Source organism: Molothrus aeneus, chromosome 1 (genome assembly GCF_037042795.1).
Source record: "Molothrus aeneus isolate 106 chromosome 1, BPBGC_Maene_1.0, whole genome shotgun sequence".
NCBI lineage: Eukaryota > Metazoa > Chordata > Aves > Passeriformes > Icteridae > Molothrus > Molothrus aeneus.
The window spans coordinates 41,925,666-41,934,861 of NC_089646.1; positions in this window are offsets into that span (position 1 = coordinate 41,925,666).

Genomic DNA, 9,196 nt, shown 5'->3' on the forward strand with positions numbered 1-9,196 from the left:
TACTCTGGATGCTAAATTTGTCCTAGGTGTTGATACTCAGCAGGTTAATATGCATGGAATCTACCACAGAATAACAAAGCAGAAAGTTGCAAGCCTTATGGGAGTTTGTATCCTCTGAAGATAAGATAAATAAAACTCCTATGCCCTTGAGTTACAAACTAGCTGCTGCAGATCAGTTCCACTGGGGGCATTCCATGCTGGCTTGGTGCACTGATAAGCGGGTTTGCACACTGCTGGTACTGTTAGACTGCACATACTGGATACAAGGGTTACTGGAGTTGTCAAACTCAATGCAGAGAAGCTTTGTGTACATTAGGATTGCACAGCTTGCTTTGTTTTCTGAGGCACAGCAATGGAACAGCACGAAACTAAGTGGTAAAGGCAAAAAACCAGTAGAGTGCTGGGAAGAAATAAGGTTACACCTCATTAAAGGTGTCCTGCAGGGCAGCTGTCCTGCCTCCATCACAGAAGGGGGACTAGCCTGCAATGCTGGATCTGCCTCCATCTTTTGCTAAGTTGTAAAAAAAGGTGGAAAAGAATAAGAGATGGGGCTTATAGGAAAGATCTCACTAAGAAACTCCCATTACAATAATCCAAAATTAGATCATGACCTGATGTCCAAAAATGTGGTTTTAGACCTTTACAGGGTCACTTACCATGACCTACTACAGGGAAAAAGATGAACACAGGAAACAAGCAGCTGCCCAGCTGTCTTTGTGTCAGAAGCTGAGGTACAAGCTGTCCCTCCTGTAGTGTATGTGGTGACCACTTACAAAGCAGACAAGCACGGGGCAATATCCTGTACAGATCAAGAGCAGCATCATCTGCATCTGTATACTACAGTGTGGCAGAGTTCTGTACAGTGAACAAGCTAAAATAGCACTGAGTCAGCATTCAGAGCATTAGGATCACTACAGAGCCTGTACAGATCAAGAGCAGCAACATCTGCTCTTGATGCCCTGTACAGATCAAGAATAGCAACATCTGTATCTGTATGCTGCAGTGTGGCATAGTTCTGTACAGTGAATCAGCTAAAATAGCACTAAGTCAGCATTCAGAGCATTAGGATCTCTACAGAACAAATAGAAGGGATGCAGACAGTGAGGCCACAAAATGGCATGTCTATCCCAGTGCAAGAGCCAAGTGCAACTTGGCTTTCTTACTCCTGCAGCCTATATTTTAATTTTTTTTTTACCCTGGGATCACTGCCACCCTGTGAGTCCCACATAGTAGAACTACTGCAGACTCTTTGGCTTTGCACAACTGATAGTCCACAACCTGGTGTCCATCAACCATCCTGGCTTGGTATTCAGGTCAAAGGCTCACAAACTTCTTTCCTGCCATAAAAAAAACCATTATGAGGAGGTTAACTGAGATTTAACCAGGTAACCAGCCTGACTGCCCAGGTGGAGCCATGGGAAAAGGTGATCCTCTTAAGTCTCCCAAGAATCTCTTAAGGCTATTGGAACTAGATTTCAATATCTGTTAGGTATTTTGTGGCTAATAAAACACTGGCTGGTGTAGTTGCAGGAGTTAGCAAGCTGCTTTTTACTAAATAGTATATATAACAGTATAGATATAGATTTGGTTTATCCTACCTGATTTATTTTCACTTTAATCTCACATAATCATAGTACAAGGGAATAAGAAGATATTTTCACTTCCAGCCTTAAATAGTTTTATAATCAGGAATAATTTACATTTTTTATGTACCTTCCTTGCATGAATGAGTCATGTACTCATTGTAGCTTCATATGGCCCTAATGCCTAATCCTGCATAATATTACGCAAATAAACTGTCTCTGTGGTTGCTAAACAAATAAAGTCAGTTAGAAATACAAATAGACTGCCTTTCTGTGCAGCTGATCATTGTCCTGTTGCTAGTCTCACTCCTCCTCTCAGTGATGCAGGATCAGCACAGGTGCATCCACATAACAGCAAGGGCTGAGCTGAAATGCAGCTCCTGAGACAACGGGTGGCATGTGCAAGGATGGAAATGTGCATCCTAGTCCCATCTGAGGCTTCTCACAGCTGGCTCCTGACCTAGCTGTTTACAGCTGAGCAGCCTGAGCCTACATTGCACAGCTGTGCCACACCATAGCTACCTGCCAACAGAGGCAGCCAAAGCCTGGGAGATGGGGAAGACGTTCCAGAGAAGGCTCATGGAAAATGATGGTTACAGATTGGTCAAGATAACTGAAACCTGTGGGTCCACTGAGGGCCCTGACAGCAGCTGAGTTCAAATGTTCTGTAAAGATTTTTCTAGCTACTCATTTCCATTTAAAAATGGAGTACCCTTTCTATATTTTTTTCTCCTTGCTACATCAAATATTCACCAGTCCATGCACACCGAGGCTGTAATTTTGCTTAAAATGAACAGTTACTTTCTTATTTTAGTACTTTATATTGACTGTTTCATAGCGAATTCCTATTTTTTATTGTTGCACAGTGCTAACATGATGAAAAACACATTCCATGGTTCTCAGTTCAGTCTCTCTTGATAGACATGACAGTTCACTAATTTGCTCCAAAAAAATGACAATGGCACGTAACCAAATTTGAATGCAACAAAAAAAAAAATCAATTTTGGAACTGCATACAATTTCACATAGTCTATGTCAATAAAAGCTATTAAGCAGTAACAAACTAACTTTCAGAGACAGCTATTGAGAGCATCAGCTAAGTATATTATTGACTAGCAGGGACTGCTGGGCACAATTACATCTAAAAAAATCAGTCAATACATCTTCCTACAATAACTTTATCTGAATGTTTTCTTCAGGCTACATAAGGCTGAATAAGTGTTATATGAAGAAAAATGAGGATATGCATATATAACTCACCATTCCCTATGTTAATGGAAATGCCTTTACTGTCTCAATCCTTACTTTGGAAGTTCCAAACTTCACATCTTATGTTACTAAAAACTTGGGAAGAACTGGTACTGTCTTTTCAGAAACCTGGAAGTCTAGTTGCATGCCTATTGTATTTGCTGGGATGCCCCGACAAAGGTAAGAATGATGCATTTGAATATGTTCTTAGAAGGCTAATTTATTACTTTATTATACTGCATTATATTAAAGAATACTATACTATACTAAAGAATACAGAAAAGATACTTACTGAATGTTAAAAAGATAATAATGAAAACTCGTGACTCTTTCTAGAGTATTAACACAGCTTGGCCCCAATTGGCCAAAGAGTTAAAACAACTCACACCAGAATCCAACCAGGCAATCACTTGTGGGTGAACAATCTCCAAACACATTCTAGACGAGCATAACACAGGAGAAGCAAATGAGATAAGAATTGTTTTCCTTTTTCTCTGAGGCCTCTCAGCTTCCCAGGAGAAAAATCTTGAGCAAAGGAATTTTTTCAGAGAATGTGAATGCTACACATGCCAGTTAAAATTCATTCTAAATGTAGTAACAGTCACTGGAGCATCGTAGAGAGAGATTCTAAGTGATCTGTCCTGATTCCAGATCACTGGACAGCACATCAGATTACATTACGGCTGACAGAACCGTGCACTTAGCTGTGCTTCCCATCTTGTGAATGTCACTGACATCCACGAACTTATGATTCCCCGATTCAACTAACCAGTCAGACACTTTACATCTTGACCAGCTAGATGCAGTTTTCACTTCAAGTCCAGATACTTTACTCTCAGATCCTTCACTGTAACAATGTACTGGTGCCAAGAGCCTCTCCAGAGGTGCCCAGAGTCAGCATGATGATAGGGCACAGCTCTGCACTCAGCAATCCAAGAAACCAGTAGTGGTTAATCCTGACTGCTGCTTGTTAGGAGATTGCAAGCCCACTTACAACTCTCTTACACTAAAAAGTGGAGGCAATGATGCCAGTGAATGTGCAGCAGATCTGCAGCCATCTGTGGCGTCACAGTCATAAACAAAGAAGTACAAAACTTCCACTCAAGTTAAAGCAGAGTTTTCCTATTTGCAGCATTCTATGGTTAATGATACACAAAGACAGATGAGAACAATTATACTATGTGGACATTAGCCAATGCAGTTTACCTAAAGAACCAGATTGTAATTAATTTGTCTTTTTTCCTCCCTCAATAATCCCTTTGCAGACAACAGGGGGAAAAATACCACATGATTAAAAACTTTTTGACTAATAAAAATGATAAACTGTAAATTATTTCAATTTACTCATCTTAAACCTCATTTATGCACTATACATGCCTGATAATAGCTCTGTGCAGCTACAGGAACACAGTTCCATGGATTGAGGCTGCACAGTAGTGGGAGGCTCATTTTATAGTTTTGTAAGAAATCCTCTCATTGCACTATCTGGAAGGCAGAGAAACTACTGAGCAAGAGTTATCCATGAAGCAGAACCCAATGAGGAGAGCAGGACATACTCTGGAATAAGCACCAGAGTAGAGGCACTAGTTAATCTCTAGCAGCTGTAAGGGTCACATCAGAGATGCTGACCTGTGCATAGCAAATTTAAGGCTTTATTAAAGCTGACTGTTAAACAGCAGGGAACTAGGCCTACATTCCTACATCATCATTCCTACACCATTTTCCCAGCTTGCAAAGACAAAGCTTGTTATTGTGTGCTTTGCTGAGGAAAGGTTAGAAAGAAAGCATTCTCTGCATGCCATCGAGTGGTTCAGTGAGAAAGGTGAGATGGCTAGTACAATTTCAAGAGGACTGGAAGCCAGAAAAGAAAAGAAAGGAATGATCTGAGGTAATCTTCGAAGAACAAGGGAAAAATCCACATCTCTAGAGCAAAACTTGCCTTTATCTTTTGTTTTGTAAGGAATAGACTTTAATGCTGTTTATATATAGTACAGACCATTGACAAGCAAATCTTCTAAAAATAGTTCTCCGCTGCCTAATGATTGTAGGCAAGAAACACTTTCCTGGCAGACACCCGTATTTGCAAAGATCATTTTTGTGTATTGCCCTCAGCCCACATAATTCTGTCGCCGTTTTGTATTTAGACTCTGTATTCCAGAATACAAATCTAACAGCACTAAATTGCTTAGTCGGATATTTGACTTCTTACTATGGGCTGAGACAGTCGTTCAACAGTTTAAGTTTGAAAAACAGATAAACACAGCTGATTCTCCTTTCTGATTTTCTGATTTTTGCATGGACAGCAGAAATGACAACTTTTGTATTAGCACAAGTGGGGGGAAGAAAGTGCAGAAAGGGGAATGGACAATTGAGGGAGGCTGACAATTGTCAGCCTTTTTATTGACACAAAATGTTTATCATGCTATGACCTTAATTAATAGAGATGTTACGCAGAAATTTAATGGAGTAACCTGCAACAAATTACCTGAAAGAAGTTGTGCAGGAAAAAACAGTACCAGTATAACATGTAAGATACAGACAGGTCTTTATGAAGCTGAAATCAGATATTTCTTTTCCAGATTTCTCCTTATTTTTTAAGCTTTATAATCTGTGCTTGACATAGGTTCACAGCTAGATTAAAATTGTATTTAAGGTCTGCCAAAATGCAATATGATAGAGCTGAAAACATTCTTTCTTCTTTGAGCATAGAGGTGTGATCTGTTCAGAAGACTGACTTATTTTGAAGGTGCTTGAATGAGGTGGGTAGTTCTCTAAACATAAAGCAATGTAAGGAAAAACAAAATGGCTTTTTAACCCACAAATCGCCTTTCTTTCCTCATTAACATTTTATACTCAAAAATGCAGATTTGGCAATCAAAATAGAACAGGACTGGAAAGAGAAACCTTTTAATAAACTTGAGGAGACATGACAAAATAAGCACAGATAAGAAGTGGGAAAACAGGTTATGTGAAGAAAGGATGAATAGGGAGTGGATGTGAAGGGGAGGAAAGGTAAAATGTTTGTGCTTCTCACCATTTCCTGGCCTTCATCTACACTTCTTTTTGTGGAACTTCAAAGTTACCCAGCAGTCACTGGGAATAAAATCCCAAAAGCTAAAAGTCAAACCTAACTCCTTCTCATCCTGTACACCTTCAAGAGTCAAAGACTGTGACTTTCTTAATTAAATTATTCAGTTACATCTATGTTTGTTTAATTTAGGCAGGACTTCATCATCAGGTCTGTATTTGAGATGCTTTAGAAACTGAGGTGCCTTAAGAAAGTATTAATTATTATATCTTAATCTGCTTCCCCTTGAGGTCACCTACTCAGAGAGGCTAAGCTATGCTGCCTAATCCATATCCATAGACAGGAGTTCACAGTACTAAAGGAATCACAGAATTTTATAAGTCCCACACTCTCACAACAGCATGTACATAAAAGAAATTCCTAGAATATCGCCAGAATTTAGAATGACTCAAAATGTGTTTCAAGATGTTAACATGTTCTGGTGAAATAATTATCTAATTACATATAACTCAAATTCTTATATTTTGTGCAGAATACTAAGAATAAACTAAAAGAAAACTGCTATTTAATGTATTTAATTAGATCTTAAAAAACTTTCTAATACATTCAACAAGAAAAGCAGCCTATTAAAGGGAAAATTTCCAAGTATGTAATCAGGACTCTTTCAGAAACCTGCAATTGAAGCTAAATATTTTATATTACTGTAGCTCTTCTGTATTTTACACTTGCCAGATGTTTCTGCTTTGTACAGGACTCTTTGCAGTTGCAGATTAGCACTCACATATCTTATTATCTCTGGGTACTGAGTTTTGAAAGGAGCTTGTCAGGTTTTGAAAAATGCTTGGATCATCAGGCAAATAGAGAACTCCTGAGAAAAAGAGGAACAGGCATCCCAGCAATATCTAGTCTCGTTAAAATAGATCAATACATAAAGCTGTAAGCACAGTGACTCTGCCTATAAGTAGTCTAGAACATGCAACTAGAGAGTATCAGAGCTTTATGCTGCCCTTTCAGGAGTTGCTTTTTTTTCTTCTTAATGATTGCTCAATCCATGCTGTCTTTTTCATCACCGTGTGTGAAGTCAAATGAGGCACTGAAGAAAAGAAATAGATTTATGTGCATTGACACTGGAGCTACAAACCACTTAGATGCAGAGGAAAACTGGAAAACAAGAACAGTGATACCATTGTATATTACTTCCTCCCCCAAGCAAAATGTATTTTTATGTTAACAAACTTCCTTCTTTTTTTTTCTTTTTTTTTTTTCTGTAATGGAATTATGGGTACCACACTAGCTGCTTTCTGATATGCACTAAATAAAGTTAATATTGACTTAGTATTTTGGGATTGTTGACAGATCCAATGTGTCAAATCTTAGTGGTGGTTTAACAAACCCAGCTGCCTGCTTCACCTGTCAGAGGAGCTCCTACTGTTGCCATAGCAAGGCTGGCATAAGGGAACATGTGCTCCTGCTGCAGCTGCTTCCATACAAAGCCCAGAATCTGAAGGCCTTAAAACCCATAACTCAGGCAACAGTTGCTTGACTTATCTATTAGAACCCAGCTGTCTGTCACTTCCCTGTGTCTGGTTGCTCTACAAGGCTTAGCAGAATGGAATATGGATGTGAGTATCTGTGACTTCAATTAATTGATTATACCTGGACTGTCACAGCTACACCATCAGGATGCAGTTTTTTATGAAAGATGCTGCAAGTCTGATTTCCCTGAGATTATCTTTCAGATTGCCTTTGCTCCTGACTCTTCTCATTAGCAATTTACAGTGAGATGTCAGACTCTGAACTCAAGCCACTGACATGTAATTTCTTCTGCCAGCCTTGAGAAGAAGATTAAAATCTCCATCTGGGGTCAGTTTGGCCCGCCAGGACAGGAGGACAGCACCTTCTGTTACTATAACTAGATTGCCTGAACACAGCTGTCTGAGTCTGCAGACGAGGCATAAAAGAAAATCTTGTATTCTTGCTAACATTAATGATCTGGTAGCACTTGTTTTAACAGTAGAAAAGTTCTTTCTTGCCCTTTCTTCTCTATTGTCTGCAATGTTTTTATTTAAATGATTGGTCATTTCTTACTTCAGAAGCAGTTTCAAGTAATCAGCCCTAAATTCATCAGGCAGTTGGACAAGATGGTTGTTGTAGTTCCTTTCCAACGGAAATAGTCTATTTTACTTTATTCTATTCTGTAAAATTTAAAGTGGCACAGCAGATCTCCACAATGTACTTCTGCAATACATCTGAGGATTCTTCAAGATGAATATGAGTTTATATTCTGGCTTTTTTTTGAGTTTGTGTAAACTCAATCTAAGTAGAATGCAGTTTAGTTCATGGTGTAAATGCATGTTAAATTTCAGGTTGCAGGCTGCCAGTAAGACAATGGCAATTCTCTGAAAAATAGAGAAGTACACACACAGCTTCACAATATGCTGCAGACTGATGGTCCATAGCCTTCTAGACTGTTGAAGAACTGTCAGCTTTTTGAGAAAATCTATAGAAATTATAATTTATCTGTATTTTTTTATATTTTACATTAAACCTAATAAAGACTTTAACCTTTCTGTCCAGACTCTCAAAATTATTCTGAAGTGCTCATATTCAGGATGTACATTTTGCATAATATTCAGTTCCCTATTTCATTAAGCATTTCGATTCCAGTCACTCATCACTCAATTTTATAGAACTATCCCCTCCTCAATCCCTCAAAACTTAGGCCAGATATTATCAACCCTGGTCTCTGAATGCCTAAAGCAATCATAAGCAAAACACTTTCTCACTGGGCTGAAACAATGAGATGAGGGCTTTCTCCACATTAGGAAGTGCTTGCAGTAGAAATAAAGATACTAGTGCAAGCAGATTGGATTTTAGGCATGTTGGTTTTAGTTGTTGTTTTGGGGGTTTTTTTCTCTTCTGTTATGATTTAATTTGATAGCAAACTGGCAGTGGAGTAAATGGAGTAAATGAAAACCGTGCTTTTAAACTAAAAGGAAAACAGCAGGTAGCAATTCACACTGCTTCAGCAATGATAGCTCAAAAGGCAACAGAGCTGATCCAACTTTTCTTCTTTTATAGCCTCTAATTGAAAGAGCATTTCATTGACAGCTAACCCCGAGCAAGCAATTTGGAAGAAGTACAAATGAAGAAAAGTGCTGTAATGAAAAGCTCAAAAGGTCTTGATACATGGTTGATTTTCATAAAGAGAAGGGGACACTGTTCTGGTATGGGAACAAGAGCATTGTCATAGAATCATAGAATATGCTGAGTTGGAAGGGACCCACTAAGTCCAGCTCCTAGCCCTACACAGGGCAGCCCCAAAAATTACACCATG